Source organism: Austrofundulus limnaeus, unplaced genomic scaffold, assembly GCF_001266775.1.
Source record: "Austrofundulus limnaeus strain Quisiro unplaced genomic scaffold, Austrofundulus_limnaeus-1.0 Scaffold58, whole genome shotgun sequence".
Lineage (NCBI taxonomy): Eukaryota > Metazoa > Chordata > Actinopteri > Cyprinodontiformes > Rivulidae > Austrofundulus > Austrofundulus limnaeus.
Window position 1 is genome coordinate 477,043 of NW_013952460.1, and position 18,621 is coordinate 495,663.

Consider the following 18,621-nt stretch of genomic DNA (forward strand, 5'->3'; position numbering starts at 1 on the left):
TTATAGAAATTTGCAATGAATAGAAAAACTGCATGAAATGAATATAAATTGTACTATAATTTATTATTTTTTAATGTAGGAAGTTTTGTTGGATTCATATTGTAAAACCGATGTCCAGTGTGAACACTTAAAGATCAGCATACTTAGTTGTGGTAAAAATACTGTTTCCTGCTCTGAGCATTAAGTTAAAACACTTTATTCCAGAAACCAGTCATGTCTAATTATTAGCTTTACTTCATTCTGACAAATTCACTTTTGAAAGCATTTTAAAGTAAGTTTATGTAAAGTTTGTAATAGACAAGGCAAACAAAACTGCAGAATTACTCAACAGCTTGCCACCCAACTGAATCACAAGAGTCACACCAACAACAATCACCAGCATCAACAGGCTTTAAATAAAAAACAAAAAAGGAGCAAGATTTCAAAGCAAAGATAAGCAGCGTTAGGGTGGTGAATCGCAAAGAATCAAAACTGTAATCTAATCGTCTACAGATCTATATCAAGACAGACTTTAGACTTTGAACAGTAACATTATTCTATTGCACATCTTGCATCAATGAATGCTTATTTTTGTGGAACATTCACGTCTACAACTGTAAAGTAGCCCACATCAGTACACCTTTGCTCATCCTACCTTGTCAATTTACAGTCTTGTGTGGAATAAAAAAATGTAGCTGAAAAAAAAAATACAGTAGTAGTTGTGGAATCAGAGGATTGTTGGTTTTATTTGTAGCTCTACTAACAATGTCCTTGGGAACAAACAAGCTCTTGCATGTCTCAGAGTTGAGATAAAGCGCTGCAAATACAGGGCAGAAATATATATTTTAAAGCACTGAGTTTCAGTGAAAGAGAGACATTAGGTGTGTTGTAAATCCAGTAATGTTTAAAAAGGTGATACCATGGTACAATTCAATGGTATGAGTGAAAGTGGTGCCAATTCAAAACAAACAGCTCGTTATCAATAAAAAGTACATGTTTATTACTATATATCACAGTGATGTCTTTCTTGGAGTACATATATGCCTCCATTCATGCTAGAATAAAACTTAGATAAATTTATCTAAAGCAATTTTTAACTAAAATTGTATCTTAATGTGTGTAAAACTCACCGAGTTGTAGCCATTTTTTGTAACGTATCAAATTAGCTGTGGCAAATATCTTGAAATGATTCAAGTCCTAAAAATAATCATTCGTAGGTGTAAATGTTTTCAATGCTTTCAATGTTTAATGTTTACTTTCTGAAGGTTTCAGTAAAGTAGTCCGGTGATTCATYGGGCTTTTGGTAATTGCGTATCATTTTAAATGTGTGTAACAATGTATTTTAGATATAAAAATGAGGGAGAAAGCTTTATCTGAAACGTGTACTTTTAGTCCAGCAATTACAAAACTGGAGAAATAAAGAGGGTTTTTTTTTTAAACACTGTTGGCGTCATGCCTTCCATTATTGGGTGTATGAGTAACCCTGAGGTACTCTGGATTAGTGTGCTTTAATATTTTTAGGATGCCAAAAGAGTTCACTGGTGAGAAAAAAAAGAATGAAGCTTTGCTGTGCAAGTTCAATTAGTTCATGTGTTTTTTTAGATGTGTCATCAGTAAGAAAAATACAGATCTTTCAACTCAAAAACTAAATTGTGTTCAGTATAAATCTCAGTATAAACACAGTTGAAGGGCTGCACCAGTTTCTGTGATCATAAGAAACAAAAACAGGTTTTTGGTCCGCCTTGTAGTTTTCAAAGAAAAAAAAAAGCTGCAGCTGTTTGCTTAGTTGGCAGACCTCCATTTGAGACTGGCCTCCATCTTGACTCAGAATGACTGATCTCCAGCTCATCTCCGTCAGTCTCACTGTGGTTTATCCGTCTACTGGAGGCGACGCTCTCAGAGCGAGCTGAGCCAAGGTTATTGTTGCTCATTCCTGTGCCTGAGGTTTCATACAGCGCCTGAGGATCTTATATCAGTGTGGATGAGTTGGAAAAGGGGATGAATCACAAAACACAGAGCAGAGACAGATATAAAGATCTGGGTTTAACCAGCTTTGCAACCTCCTCAATCAAAAAGCAGCTTTTTTGACTGACTTTTCAAAGACAAAGCTCACTGAAACATTTAGAGACACGGCTGCAGTTTCTGGACTCCAATTTGTCCTTACTGGTAAAAAAAATATGTTTCATCCCAGCAGAACATAAACTCTGCCGTGTGAACAGGTGCATCTGATATTTATTGAGCATCTTATGAACTGCTTTCATGCTTGTGTACCAGGAGGACCAGACGAACTAAACTAGGCCAAAGTGGGGGTCGTCTCTGTGGTAACAGAAGCAGAGGACACTGTTGCATCTGTTCAATGTCATATACTCCATGTTTTTATTTGTTTATTTTTATAAACTGCTTTTTTTCCTATATTAAATATGAAAAGTCAGTGTTGATGCATCTATAAAAAGCAGAAACAGAAGCAAGTGCAGCAGAATCAAAATATCTGATTTTCTGTGTCAGCATTTTAAAAGTATCCTGATTAAATATCACATTCTGTGAACTGCGAGCGCTTATATTTAAAACCAGCGTGATCATATGACCTTACACAAGCTATTATAGTATGTTCTTGTTTGTAACGGAGAATGTTCTTGGTAGGTAATCCTAGAAAACAATCTCTGGAAAAAATATTTACTCTATTTTTGTTGAAGAAGAAAAGGTCAAGTAAATAAATACGATTTAAATATCAATGCTGTTTGTGTTTTTTAAATTTTGAAAACAGTGATTATGTGTACATTTGAAGGTATTGTTATAATTTTGACTTGGACTGAACTTTTCATGTTCAGATGTAAAGTAGAGACTGATGCATTAGCATCATAAAAGACCCCGCTGTCCTCGTGGTTTTAACCTCTCCAGCTTGGAATCAATGATCAAAGCTGCTCCAGTAATGTAAAAGGCTCGACTCCAAGGGTAAAGTTTTCTATTGACTCTGGTTCTTTTCCTTTGAGGGCCCGACTGCATTATTATATCATCATTATTATTATTATTATTATTATTATTATTATTATTATTATTATTATTAGTCAGCCAGCTGACTCACTCCACTTATTCAGAACAGATGTCCTAGAAGAAAACCAGAAAGTGCCAGAGAACCAGAGGCACATGGAAATGCCACAACTCATGTTTGTCTTCTAGACTTTGTTTATTTTTTAAGATAAACTGGTTATTTCTGCAAAGTAAAGAAAAGAAAACTGGTGATTTGCAGAGAAACCCAGACTAAATTATTCTCTATATCAGTGGTTCCCAAACTTTTTATCTTCTGACCCACAAAGTATCCATGGCAAAAACTTGTGACCCCAAATATTACTGGTCTGAGTACACAAACTTTGTTAATAACCATAAAAACACAGGTTTTTTGACAATCTAAACAGCTAGTACACAAATATAGTTATTTATACTTATTTTGTGTTTTGTAATAGTTATTGGGAAAAGATTACATCAGCAATTATTTTATTACCCTTTAAATTGATTTCTGGGGATTATCCAAGGTGCTTCATGACCCATAATTGGGTCCCAAGCCCAACTTTGGGAACCAAAGTGCAGTGGTTCCCAAACTTTTCAGCTTTTGACCCACAAAATAACAGTAGCAGAGACCTGTGCCCCCAACTGTTTTTGGATGATAAACATTTTTATCAGGTCAACTAAACATGGGCATAGTAACAATATTTTTGTTATACTACATTTATCCATTTTAAATACACTAACCTCACTCCTTTGTAACAACTAAGGCAAAAATGTCATTAATTCAGAAAATCTTTTCAGGACCCCACCTTGATGTTTCGGGACCCCACTTTGGGTCCCGACCCCAACTTTGGGAAACACTGCTCTATATGACAGTTCCTTGAGTGGGACATGATGTGGTGTTTTAAGCCCTCTTCCTCAGATTGTCACATTGTGCAGAATCTTATCACTTTGAATCCATTGTTGGARTGATTTAATGTGTTACTTCCTGAAAATAAAGCATGTTCTTTGTTTAAAAACTCTCATTGCTGCTTAATAATATATACCTGTTCTGGTTTTTCGTGATCATCTGCCATTTAGATGAATTGAGGGCTTATGACTACAATACATTTTATTTTAATTAAAACATATTGTTTATTAATCAGAAGTTCTTAGTTTTGATAGAAGTATCAATTCCATATCTTTTGCTTTAAAGTGGCAATATTTCTCAGTTTTTGGTCCACAAAAGCAGTTTAGGAGCACAGCACTTATTCCTGGAAGTGTGAAAACGTGACGTCATTCTCAGAAATAACAGCGGTCTTAGGAGGCGTTTTGTTACCTAGCAACAAACCAAGTTTGACGCAGGGGCTCATGGTGAATTTGCACACCAACTAAACACAAAACTGGCAAAAATAATAATAATAACAAAAAAAAACCAGTATTAGCAATGACTGAGATCAATCAGAGCAAAAACAACAAACTGCTTCAGTTCAATCCAAGCCGTGGAAGCACCCGCGGTGCCTCGATTCAAACGGAGATTTATCCTTCCATGTTCGGTTGTTAGAGAGTTTTGAGCCAGCCTGGCATTAAACAAGCATCTGGGAGGTTTGGCTCACGTTACTGTGAGTTTACAGAGGGGGGAAAAAAACAATCATTTTTCTTTTTAGTAAATGYGCACAGATATGAAACTAGGTGTAAAACAGTAAATGGACTGTACRTTTCTWGCACCTTTCTGGCTGAACAGGCGACTCAATATGTTTTACAAAATCTGTGACCTCATTCACTCATCAACACTTTCATACGGCACTTTACTACATCTCTACAGATCTAATCTGAAGAAATCATGCTATGGWGGCTAATCAGAGCTTCAGATCATGTTTTTACACTGATGGGGCTCACAGAGGCAATAAGGGGTTCAGTGTTTTGTCACTTTCACTTGACGGCACACAATGGAGGACGACTGTTCTAACTCTTATATTTTGATGACTTATTTTAACACTTTAAGGGAATGATGCTTTGTATGTCAGAACCAGCATTAATAGAGAGCTATAATTTGCTTAACTGCTGTGAAATAACAAATTACTTTATATCTCTGTGTGAAAAGTTGTTTTTTCTTATAATTAATTGTGAAATACTAATTTTCTTAAGATAATTACCCTCTACCACTCACATCAAGATGACACTTGAGCTATTAAATTTTTCGTTTGAATAATCAAGAGTAAAATCTAAGTTATTTACTAAAAAAAAGAAATCAACCCAAAAAAATGTTTTTGTCTTCATTTATGTTTCCTTCAGTGATTGAATAGATAAGATGTTTATGAAGGCAATTCTTTTTTCTTGTTTTGATAACAATTTATTTTGGTGAGTAAATTGATTTCTTGGTCACAAAAGGCAGTTGCCTCAGAATAAAGAGAACCATTATCAGGACCGTTGAGCAAAACACAAGAGCAATTAAGTCATTACTAATCTTCAACAAATCAAAAAAATCTAAAAAAATAAATAAAAATAAATAAAAATGGAAACAAAAAGTCATGAATGAGTAATTGCAACATAGAAACCTGAAAGGATTAGAAAGAAGTTACAGCCTAAATTGCAAATCCATATTTYAGCCTGACAGCTGTAAACACTATTAATCCAGCTGAGAGTTTTTGGCCACAACCTGTAAAAAAGTATTGTCATAAGCTGAGCAGGCATCATCTGAACGACTGACCCCCCCAGTTTGTTTAAATATTACCCTGCCGGGTTAAGTTTGCTAAATACACAATTACAGTGAATTACGTTAGCCTCTGTGCTCCTCATTATAGGACTGAAGCACGGAGACGAGCACTGGGCCACGGTAACAATGAGAAGAAAGTAAATTGCTCCTGAACCAGACTATCAATCTATTAGAAGTTCAATTCCAAGCTGCCTGCAGGCAGAAAAAGGAGATGGGCAAATTTCTGCATTTCTTAAACTTTGGATCTTTTTCTTAAAGAAAAAAAAACTAAAGAAAAGAATCTTGAACTTTTAAGTGAGATATGGTGAAAATAAGTGTTTGTCTTCAGATGCATAAAAAGTAAAAGTTTAAACAAACTGACAGAGTTCATGTATTTTGTTTGTGTACCTTTTAGTCATTCATTTTGCATTTAAAAAAAGACAAAAACAAAAAAAAGGTTATTCTTTTTCATTTTATACTTAAACACGGGAAAACATATTTTTATTTTTGTCAAATCGAGAGTTTAACACTGTCATAAGACTATTTAAGGTGGATCTAGTTAAATAAATTTTTAAGAATTGGCTTCCTGCTGCTCTGCGAAAAGCAAATGAACAAGCATGTTGTGTATTTTTTGTCTTATCCTGCTCTAATATAAATCTCATTTGAAAACTAAAATATCAAAGTTGAACAAAATGAAAACATTTTATGAGATGACGAACAAACTATCATTACTGAACAAAAACTTTGCATCATCTATGTTTGACTTTTAACGTGTTTATTTTTTTTATCCTGGTGACTCATTCTGAGTTACACATTGATCATAAACCATGAAAGTAGAAAACCTGTTTTCAGTTTAACACAGTCCAGGAGCTGGTGGTGCTCAGCCCTGCTGCTGTTTACACTTCAACACATGAACGTTTCTACTCTCTGGGCTCTCAMCCATTCTGTTACCAAACTCAGTTTTTGGGATATTAAATGTCCAGAAAGACTTATGAAAACACACTTTCCTGTGACAATAAAATGATGTTTGCTCAAGCATTTAAGCCTTTAAAAAAAGAACAATTAGAAAGTAAAGACATTGATGCCACAAAGTGTCTGAGTTGAACATAGATAAAATTGTAAATAACTCAATCACATTCTATGTGTGTTAGTTTATAACAGTTTTATTACTGACAGTAAGCGTTCCTTCAGATAAAAAAACACTATAAACTCCATATTTCAGTTCTAAACAAAACCTTGCAAGCCTTTACATTCATTATTGATTTTCATTTACACACTAAGTAAGTGAGCCAAAAGTACTGTTACTTATTGATGAATATTAGACTAAATGTAATATAAAATGGTAAATGAACTTATGTGCCCATTCACACAACACTATTAGTTCACTACAAAGCTAATATACAAATCATCTATAGAGACAAATCAGTGCTAATCATATTCATACATTGATGGGACACACATCAGAGGCAGTGGGGGTTAAGTGTCTTGCCCAAGGACAACTGAGACAACTGGAACGGGGGACTGAACTGGTAAACTACCGGTTCCAGGACAACTCCCCTCCCCACTCTGCCACAGCTGCCCTAAGGTGGTTGATTGGTGTTTTGAGTGCCTCAAACATGAAAACTTTTGTGTATCTTTTTTTAAAACATAACTATAAATATTTTCACATTAAACAGCTTGAAAAAGGTTATTTTCAGATGCTCCTTTCTGCAGGGGTCACCACTTGCACAAGAGATTTGGCTATGTTTCATTTTATTTTATTTTTTAATCAGATGGCCTTTCTGACAAAACCTGGGCTCAAGTCTTCAGCCTCAGGATTCTGACAACAAATCTGCAGAAGCCCTCCAAAAAGCAGCTTGAAAAGAGTCACAGTAATTAAAGTCAGATGTTTACCAATTATTATGCTAATGCTTTCCATTATCAACTCAAGATTTGCTGCACTCTGAGGACACTAAATATTTGAAATTCATCCAGACTTTATAAAACCCACAGCTCAGCTTCTATTTCTAACTAAAAGTAAGAACCTGAAAATAGAAAAACTGAAAAGCCTCCAAAAAGACCAAAAGAGTCTTTGACAGCTAAGCTCATACCGTATCAATAAGCCACACGTTCCTCTCTCACGGGAAGGGAAGCAAACAGGGTCTGCCTTTTGTATTTGTCATATCTCCCCCAGCCCARGGTGACCGCAAAGTGTCTGAGTCGCTTTGGCTCACAAAGGACAGATTGGCACCGCAGAGTCGGGGGAATTGGAGCACTGTGGGAAATGGCGTCCCCGTGGCCATTTTGAACATGCCAGACCATCCTCCCTCATGTGTTGTCTTCTCTTATGTTTGTCCAGGGGGGAGGTTTTATTCTGATGATGTGAAGATCATGAAGTTGCACTGGCAGATATCTGATGGTCACTGCACACTAAGTGGCTGCTTTAAAACACGCTAAAACCTAAAAAGAAGATCAAAGTAAATGGGTGCAAGAAAATATGTAGGTGTTTATGGCCTAGTTTACMTTGTAGGTGTATTAAGACAGTATGTTAAATATAAGTATTTACTTATACCCTAAAATTTTAGTACAAGAATTTAGTAGTTTTAYGTTAACATTTAAATTGCAACTTTAGCACTGAAAAAGCAATAAATTGGAAACAGTTTCAAAGCTTTAAAGTAAGTGCAATGACATACTGTATTAGGGAAATATTTCATGACAGCTACTAAATAATTTGTTCCATTTCAAAAACACTCTTGATCCACTTCAGTTTCAGCTGACAGAGTTAATCCACAATAATGGACAACTTAAATCAGATGAAAGTGGATGATTCTCACTAGTAGGTTTAACTTTAAATTCAGTCCAAAATATCGAATGCAGGACGAGCTAATAAAGCATCAGAAGGAACAACATCTGGCAATTCCCAATTGAAACAATTTTACAGGTTTGTTTAAAATAATTCAACTTGTAAAAAATTTCATGAAGTTCTGTGCTCAAAATTTAACTATATGAATGTGCACAACTAGTTGAAGAATTAAAAACAGTTTGTGTGCATTACCAATAATTGTTTTACAACGTGGCAAAGCTTTGTGCTCATCAGTCCATTTATGTGTCTGGGTGTTTCTGCTCAAGCTGCTGCCACTAAATCCAGAACAATCAGCTGAGGATGGATGGATGGATGGATGGATGGATGGATGGATGGATGGATGGATGGATGGATGGATGGATGGATGGATGGATGGATGGATGGATGGATGGATATAATTTAAAACGTACTATTTAAATTGATTCATAAATGATGTTACAAAACACCCATTAATGAACACCACTTTTCATTACTGTGTGTAAGAAATTGTGCAAGTCAAATGAAAAACAGTGTGTGTATGATGCGAGCCCACTATCATGAAATGACAGGCTCCGGTTTGATTTAATGAACAAGGCAGGAAATGAAATAGCAGCTCAGCAAGATTAAAATGAGAAACAAGGAATTCTGCCTGTCCCTTTTTGAAAAGAAACACTGCTGAATACAAAACTAACAGAGGGCAGGAAGAGTTTTATTTTCCTCTCTGTGCAGGCAGAGACAACAGAAATAGTAAAGAATGAGGCTGGTTCTGACTGAGTGGCCCATCTGTGAAATATTAGATAGTTATTATAAATGTGTTGACTTCAGTAAACTCATAGGTGCTGTTTTGATAATTAAAACATACAATTTTTTTTAATAAATATTATTTTTCTGCTTTGGCCAACTTCCAGGGGCGTAAGAAAAATATTTAGAGCAGTTTTTAGAAGTAAGGTGTCAGTTGGGGAAACTTTTTGAGAACTAAAAAGCACAATATAAAATTCAAACGGATTAATAAACAGAAAATCACCAAATCTAATGGTTTGGAAGATCGCTGCGCCGTGTGTTTCAGCTATTTTTCAGAACCCTGATTTTAGCATTTTAATAAGGCTGGGTGAACACGGAGAACAGCCACTTTAAGCTGATGTGAATTTCACAACAATTCCTAAGATGTCAGGTCGTTACAGAGCTGTTTGTGCAAAACTCACTGAAACTCACTGTAACGGCAAATCCTGTCAGACCAGCAGCAAATTACTGAATGGAGAAGAAGATTTTAGAAAAGAAAAAAAAACTTTGAATATAATGAGAGAACAGTATTTCAGTCCAGCAAAAAAACTACAGTTTGATAATAGAATAAATAGAAAATTTAATAGAAATAATWGAAGTTGTTTTGGGGATATTTGAGTTACGGATGTCCAGGTGTTTTACTTCCCTCAGGCAAATCTGACTTGTGCTAGGACTTTAAGTCAATCARATGCCACAAAGGATGATTAATAAGTTTGTTAATGGGAGAAGGCTGAAACATCTCAGGAAGTGAAGCTAAATTATGAAGCATAAACAGCAAACTCAGACAAGTGAAAGTGGGAAGTATAAAGTCTATCCATCACTGCTGACAGCTGGGACAGATGAAGAGTTATCAACCAGGGGGGAGGAGTGGATGTTTCCTACACTACATCACAGGGTTATAGTAAGATAATTCATTTTGTTCATCTTAATTTATTTTTATGAATAAATTAAATACATGACATTGCATTGTCAGCCACATCTTATTGTTTTTCTAACCTTCTGTCGACTGTGATTATGTTTAAGAGTAAAATTGAGAAGTTTTAGAACTACAAATAAATAAAACCAACAAATTCCAGACAATAAAATTCCATATGTTACACACAATACTATATATCTTGCAAATGATTGTTTTTAAATAAATAAAATAAAACGAGGAACAAAATGCAATGAAGTCATCTACAGTCTCTGCAGAGCTGGATACTCTTCAGATTTGCTGCTAATTTCTTAGCTAATAAAAATGGTTAAGTTCCAGTTAGAATGGGATGCAGTCACGTAAATTAAACAAAACATCAAACCAGAGAAAATTGCTTTGAAGATTTGTGTCTAATCAGGTTATTTTAATTACTGAAATCCTTTCAGTCTTGGTCAAAGTGCGGCTCTCGACAAAGAGGAGTTGGACATCTTGTCTGAAAATAACAGTTTTTAGTAAAACTCCTTGTCAAAACTCAACATGTGTGAATGCTGAGTCACAAGTCACACTATTGTTTTCCTAATTTATAAAGTTTTGTTGTTTTGTAATCTAGCTACTTTTGCAATCTTTCTTAACATTTGTGTGTCAGAATGGTCATGAAAGACATTTATAATGTAATTCTTTTAAAATATAAATGTTATAGCTTTTAAAATATGTACCTTTACCTGCTAATATTTTCTCCATAGAAATAAACCTTCCTTTAAAGTACACTATTCTCTATTAAATCATTTTCATTGCACCTTTACTGTCCTCCAACCTTTAGCTAGTTTAGCTTTGAGCTAGCCTCTGAGTTTTTACTGCTATTCTGCTGCTTTTAGCTTTTAGTAACTTATGGCTAATTTCAGTTTTAAACCAAACTTTTAATTTTAGCATATATCTAGACTTTTGCTACTTTTAACTTTCAGTTAATCTTTAAAAGCTTTAAACAAAAAAAAGTGATCTGATCTGTTCAGATTTGAAAAGTTGTCCGGACTCGTAGACGTCTGGTTTTGCTCCTCATTGCATCGTTCCTGCGCTGAGTCTGAAAATAATCTCCGCACACGTTTACGAGATTTAGAACAACCCAGAAGAAAGGCTTTGATTCGGAGAGACAGAAACATAACAGCAGATGTTATTTACTTTTGTATACAAGCTAAAGCTTTTTTAAATTAGAAAAATTAGGGCACAAACATTTGAGTGAGTTCAGGAAAAAGCTTAGACAATTGCGAGAACAATCTCTCTGCAACATTTCGATTTGTTATTCAAAGGCAGCCTTTGTGTTTTGGTCCAACACCTGGGGGTTTTTCAGGCCCAAAGCATCTCTTTGTGAATAATATTTACTGAAATATTTATGCAAAAGTCCAGCCTGTTAAGTGAGGCATAAACAAAAYTGAGGAGTGTATAAAAAGCCAGTGGCTCTGATCCTCCTGACTGAATGGCCACTCCAGCCCTTCTGATCACAGCTGACTTCGCTCCATTGAATTAACACACAGTTTTCTTGGCTGCAGGCTCGGGGGGCCATGTTGGAGCCTCACTGGTGAATATTAGATTGCACGCCTCCAGATCTCATTAAAGGAAGCAACAGGACAATGTCTGCATCTCAAATGAGACCAGAGGCCATCAAGCATCCTGGCTCCCTGTTGGATCCACTGATTTGATTGATTCTGTGTGCATGCGTCAGAGAAAAACAGGGGCTAAGATGTCATTTTCTGTAAATATAATTAGCCTTTTTTTTACAAATTGAACAATTGAGGGAAAATTTGCAATTTGGGGGTCGTACAGCACACATTATTCTGCACCATTACATGAACAGGTCATAAGACAGGGAGGTTTTTTTTTTTTTGCCTGTACTCACGATATCTCCAGTCTGGTGGTTTCTTCTACACTTCTTTTTCCAGGCGCCGGTTCACTAAAACAGAAACATCACACAGTCATTTCCCACAAACACAAGAACATCTGTGGTGACAAAAGACATGCATGTTGTACTACAAAACATGGGATAAAAGAAAATATGTGCAACAAAGCTTTTTTTCTCCTCGTGCCTGAAAGGGAAATGTGCCAAATGAGTATAAAGACTTTAGAATGAAGCTTACTGGGTCACTGAGTTTTTAACAAAGATGTCCAGCTTTAGCCACACACACACACACACAATTAGCTACAGTTTTGAATAAAAAGTACAGCCTGAAGCCCTGTGGTAGTTAACTAGTGCTAACCACTAATTAAGACATCACACTGCCAAAAAAATGTACGTCTGCAGCTGAGTAGAGCTAAAGGGTCTCATTTCTTTAAGTTCTCTTCATACCATTTCTTATTTTGCTTATTTAATATGCATTTAAGGTAACAAAAAAGGAACATTTTAGGATGTTTTTTTAACAGATTCAAACATCAGAAATAAAATTAAAACAACAACGATTACTCAGATCTTTAGACCCAACTAAAGTGAGAAATCAGCTGCAGGAATCCTGACAACCCACCTGGGAGAGCAGGCAGTAAAAGATGACATGTTTATACAAATGCATATATTTCATTCAGCCAAGCATGTCTAAATAAAATCAAGTCAATGTTGTAAAATGTAAGAATGTGAACTCTTGATTTTGGGGAATTGCTTTTGTTCCACAAACACATTTTTTAAATGCACGAAGAATAAATGAACAGTGAAATGGAAAAGTTGAGTTGAATTCCACCGACATAGCTTCATTTTTGCACACGATTTGCTTAAAACATCACTAAATTGCTTTTATACCTCAGAGACAGTAGAAACCAATCAGGTTGAAACATCAAATTTCAACAAATAGATGACATAAATGGTATGATTAAAACCTGCTCAGGATGCAGGTACTGAAACTCATTTGAAATTCAAAGATATGCTGTATTAGTTGCTTCACTTCCACAAATACTTCAGTATCATTTTACCCAAACTGAGACATTTATCTACTCTACCAGTGGTGGGCATTGCTAATCCAAAAATTACTTCCAGAATTTCTATAGCGCTTATGTAAATATTTAGGTCCGCAACCTCAAAAGCATTTACTGTATGCCATAGAAAAACTAGCTGAAGCTAATTTTAAAGCACAAGTTCAATTTGACACTAGCTGGCAATAATTCATGTACAATATATTAACAACACTGCCAACTAGTGGTGTATGAACTCTTTTACAACTTATTCCTACAACCGCCGATTGCTGGGGATGTGAGTTCCTGAAAAAGACCTTTGCCTCGTTGTGTAAAAATTAAAAAGTTGTTGAGGATTGCTAGTTCGGCTGCTACTTTTTCTTTTGTTTGTTGTAGATTTTTCATTAAAGAAGCATCAACAAAGTAATTTTAAAACTATTTATTGGAAAACTGAAGTAATGCATTCTGGGTACATGACGGATTTGATTTGTGATGGGAAACGAAAGCACGAATTACAGGAAACTATCTTCCCTTCAAAATAAGAGCTTGGATTTTAACGTTTTCCGTGTAGTTGCTCCAGTTGACCACTAGATGTCAGTCTTCATCAGCATAACATCTTTAAATCATTTCTGCGTCTCTAACCCCGTTGCTTCAACCAGTTATGTCAAGTATTGAGCTCCAGTGTTTAAACTTTATATTTTTTAAAAAGGAGCTCCAATTGTGAAGTAAAATAAATTAATACATACAAAATTTTTGTATGGATTACAAACGTTAACTGTTTTAGCTGGGACAGGGAGTTCTAAACACCGCCTTCATGCTATGTAAGCAGACACAAAGCATTGTGGGAAATCAGTCACAATCAATCGTGACTGTATACCAGCTGTATACCTTTCCAATAAGTGTGTTTATCTGGGAGGGGTGCTGTTGGATAGATCATGTGCGTTTTGATTCATTGACAGCCATACCTTCTGCTGTTCAAGATAATATGACTGGTAGATAATTAGTCATTAGCGGTACTGCATTTTAATTTTAAAAAGCGCAAATTRGCTTATGAATTATAAAAATTTGTAAGACCGCTAAAGCGCAAATTTAGGTCCGCAATTAGCGGATTTTTGCTTTAGCGGGCTAGTACACACCACTGTACTCTACCTAACCTTTAAGTCTGAATCTTAAGACACAGGTAGCTAAAGTATGTTACATAAATACAGTTAGACTAAATCTGAGATATTGATTGATTGTTTTGGTTGTTCTCTCTTCCAGAAAACAAATTATATTTGTGGGAGAAATAAACTTAACAAACCATGAGGTGAGGTCAAATTTGCATAACACTTGTAGGACTTCAAAGTCAAGCAAAAATAAATTATACTTCCTTTCATGAGATGGACTTTTCTCTAAGGTCTATTTTCTAAAAGTTTCCTTCCAATAAGAGACATTCAAAGAAAAATATTTTCCAATAAGTGCTGGTTTCTTACTTCTTCTCTAGACAGAAACCTACAGAAGGAAAAGGACAGAGACGTGACAGCAGCCGTGTTGTCCATCGATCGGTAAAGACAGAAAATCAGTAGCAGAACAGGTCGGCTATCCTCCAAAAAGACGATGCCGTGAAAGATGTAAACAGCCGCTAATTAGCAGCTGATATTTACCAGGAGACAGCAGGAGGGCTTTCAAAGCCAACTCTGTGCTTTTACAGAAAAGGTGTTTCATGAATGTGTAACAGTCATGTGGGCCTGGAAAAACAAACACCTCTCTGTCTACCTACTGGGACACATGGTCCTAAAATAGAGCAGAAACGCCCGGGGATACCAGTCAGGCTCACTAGCACTCATCGACACCCTGTAAGCTAAGTGAAGCGGGCCTTAAGATTGGTTTCAGTGCCATGGTCAAGAAAAGATCCATTGTCATGAGTGATAGTAGCTGATGGTGGAAAACGGCTATACTCTTGAACTTGTCGTATTTTTAAGGGTCCAACTTTGGGAAATACTTCTTTAGACCACCACTGTTTAGTTCCATTTTGTAGCTTTGATTGTTTAAAGTCACTAATGTTGAGTAAATAAATATGAACAGCTAATGGGAGGCTTTTATCACCACAAGGGGATGAACAAACATATTTTAAATAGGCTATAATAATTTAGGAAGCATCAGATCTGAGAAAAACAAATGTGTAAAGGAAAAGAATGGGTATAAAATTTAAAAAAGAGTGAAAATTGCAAAGAAAAAATAGCAAAGTTGAAGCTGAAACAAATTTGGAATGATGGGATCATTCATCTTTCATTACTCTGGAAACCTAAATTCTCTGTGGGAGTGTTTTGCCCCGTTTCAGTGCTTTCACAGCTATTGCGCCATCAGAGCTTTCACTTTACGCTCTCATATTCAAAAAGAGCCATCTTATGCTGCCCTGGCTTCCCTCTAATATCCACAGCAAACATTCATCCTTGGAGCCCGCTGGAGGGGAGCTCCAACATTATGATCATGGCAATTTCAGTGCTCTGCTGTGGACCAAAGCCATCAGCAACAACACAGCAACCAAGTTCAATGAAAGGGACATGTAAAGAGGTTCGGTCTTTGCACACATGTATTACATGTGTGCTCCACATGTTGCATGAAGGGAGAATGAAACAACCTAAATCAAATACATCCCTAACAGTAAACACAACTCTAAGCCAAAACCCAAATCGAGGTTTTGATTTTCTGCTTTAAAAACAGCCTATTTTTTTCCACAACATAAACTGATCTCTTTACAAAAGCAGTTCAAGACAATAATGGTTAAAAATGTATCTTTATTTTAAAAACATAATATCAAATTCATTCAATAACACATCTGAGATGGTGGCTGGAGCAAAATCTGTGGTTGTGATTTTCCACAACACTGGCATTGGGTCCAGCCAGCACACTTTTATAATAAAATGAATAAAATGGAAAAAGAGCTAAATGGAAAAATGATCAGAGGAGGTGCGAGAAGCATGAGCAGGAAATGCGAGATTGCACGATAAATCCAGTGGTAAATGTGGAAGTCCGTGCAAAATAATTAATTCTGTGAAAGATGGACTCCAAACACAGTTGAAAATGCATTGTTATTTTGAAACTCCTGATTTCAAAATAAAAACCACGTGTATTATGTGTTTACGCAAATGCTGCATGCTACATGCTGCCATCTGCTTCCCAAACAGAAAAATACATTTTGACAGCATTTGTGTATAAATATATCATATACTGATAATATAGCTAGAATTGAGACAAATTTTGTCAGCTTTTTGTGAATTATTTTGAAAATACGGATGTTGTGCTTGTTCTTTTTCCTGTTGGTCTGCGTGCTCTTTATAGACTGACTCCAGAGCAGCTCCGGCATCTGGCAAAAATAGAATRGAATCAAATTTTGGCGGAACACCATCCGCTCACCACCYCCYTGCGGAGCCAGTGGAAATAGTCTTATTGATTAGAATGGTTGTGTATTTACTGCAGAGGTCYGACCAGACCAGAGCGGAGCCGCATCTAGTCCAAAGTAGGGGTTAGCATTATGATAAGGAGCCAGTTGAGGTGATTCATCTGGTAAGAATGCCTCCTGGGCGCCTCCATAGGGAGGTGCTTCAGGCAGGTCCGACACCAAGGACATGCTGGAGAAACTATGTCTCTGCAGCTGGCCTGGGAACACACTGGAACTCTCCCAGAAGAGCTGGAAGAGGTTGCTGGAGAAAGAGAGGTCTGGACATTCCTGCTCAAGCTGCTGCCCCYAGACCTGACTCAGAACAAGCGGAAGATAATGACTGGATGGACTATCATTTTAATAATTACTGAGCCTGCTCGTATATTTATCAGTGATAGTCGATGTCAGATGAACCACTGATTTGAGCAATTTCAAATAATAAAAAAAAGAAAAACACTTTACACTCAAAATTCAACCCCTTTAAATATTTGTGTGCCTTTTCAGAGCTAACTGTGAATACAAAGTTCACAGTTCTGGTAATGGCATGTGTTGTTTTGAAACTAAACCTTGAATTTTGCCTTTTTAACAAACACCTTTGTAACATAACAGCTCTAGTAATTTTGARCATTATGATCATATTCTAAAAATACAATGTGCTGCTTTACTGCTCACTCTATAATCCATCCTGTTTGTCTGATTTAAATGTTCTGGGTTGAACTGAACACAAGCCTTTATATTATTCCTCTAAACAAAAATAAAACCTAAATAATATTTTGTACAGCGGTGAAAACCACTGAAGTATTCATAAACAATAGGGATGGCAGCCTCCTCYCACACACACATGCACACACAATATTAGGTTCAGGCTTTTATTGGCATTCCAATCATATCTTTTTAATAAGAAGCCAGTAGGGACCAATGTTTAGGGAACAATAGTGACTTTTTTTGTTTAGCAGCKGGAACACAAAGCCAATATCCTGTATGGAGATATTACCTTGATCACTCCCCCAGTCTCATATCTGCTTCTYTACAGTATTAAGGCTGGATGGAGCCCCTTTCCCAGTCTCCCAGCTTTCTGTCCAGCAGACAGGCAGACTTGACAGCAGTCAAATTTGAGGCCCACTTGAATTTGGCTCAGAAGAATTTGGCAGAAGTACAACAATGAGGCTGTTAGCAAACAGCAGAAAAAAATTACCAATAGTCCTTCTGCCTGCCAACCCTTTGCACAGGGGCACTTGTATTTTGTAGGATGTAATGAAGCRGCAGTCTGACATGGTCTCATATACCCACATTGTTTGGCTGTTTACATTGTTTGCCGTTTGGAGTGACAATGCAAGTTTGCACTCCCCAGAAAAATTAGCTGTGTACTCGAAGATGTTGTATTTTCTTTCTGGTGATGAAGTTGTTCCCAGCGGAGTGCATCCAGAGACATGTCCAGACTTCTTACCTTAACAATAATATTTAAACCGATCTAAATTGATTAAATAAACTTTGTCAGACAGGAGAGCTAGACAATCGTTAATGCGTTTGTGTTTCTTGCAGGTAGCATGAAAGTCTTGGTGAAAATCAGAAGATCATTACAAACACAATGTTAGAGACTAATAAGACAAAAATCAAATTAAGCTGGACTGAAAATCTTATAAAGACCTGCATTTTAAAGCTTTTGGAACAGATTATGCTGACAAAAATCAGTCAAASTGTAGGAATTTGTTTTGGTATCTAATTAAACTTTAACATTTAATTCATATGGCCTCCAAGTATTAGCGTTCAGGCCATTTTTTAAATTTTTTATTTTTATTTTTTTGCAAATTTGATTAGCAAAATTGACTCCTGCAAGTCAACTCTACTTTGCATCTGTCTGTTGAGGCTTAAAGAATAATTAAATGTTTTGTTTGTTGTGTTTCTGTTTTGGACAATGGATAAGGATGGGCCTCTGCCATATGATCTGGCGCTCCAGTCGGGCCAGCCCTGTCAGTCAACCTCTCTCTGTGTCAACATCAAAACATTTGGCCTCCAAGTATTAGCGTTCAGGCCATTTTTTAAATTTTTTATTTTTATTTTTTTGCAAATTTGATTAGCAAAATTGACTCCTGCAAGTCAAC

General features: G+C 36.2%; 1 protein-coding gene across 3 annotated transcripts in view; it reads right to left on the reverse strand.

Annotated features, from left to right (window-relative positions):
- syt1a (synaptotagmin Ia) overlaps positions 1-18,621 on the reverse strand; it is a 175,463-nt gene that overhangs the window by 119,708 nt on the left and 37,134 nt on the right. For all 3 annotated transcript variants that reach the window (XM_014009437.1, XM_014009441.1, XM_014009440.1), the window contains exon 2: positions 12,062-12,115. The gene's annotated coding sequence lies outside the window, so the exon portion shown is untranslated. The remainder of the gene's footprint in view (positions 1-12,061; positions 12,116-18,621) is intronic.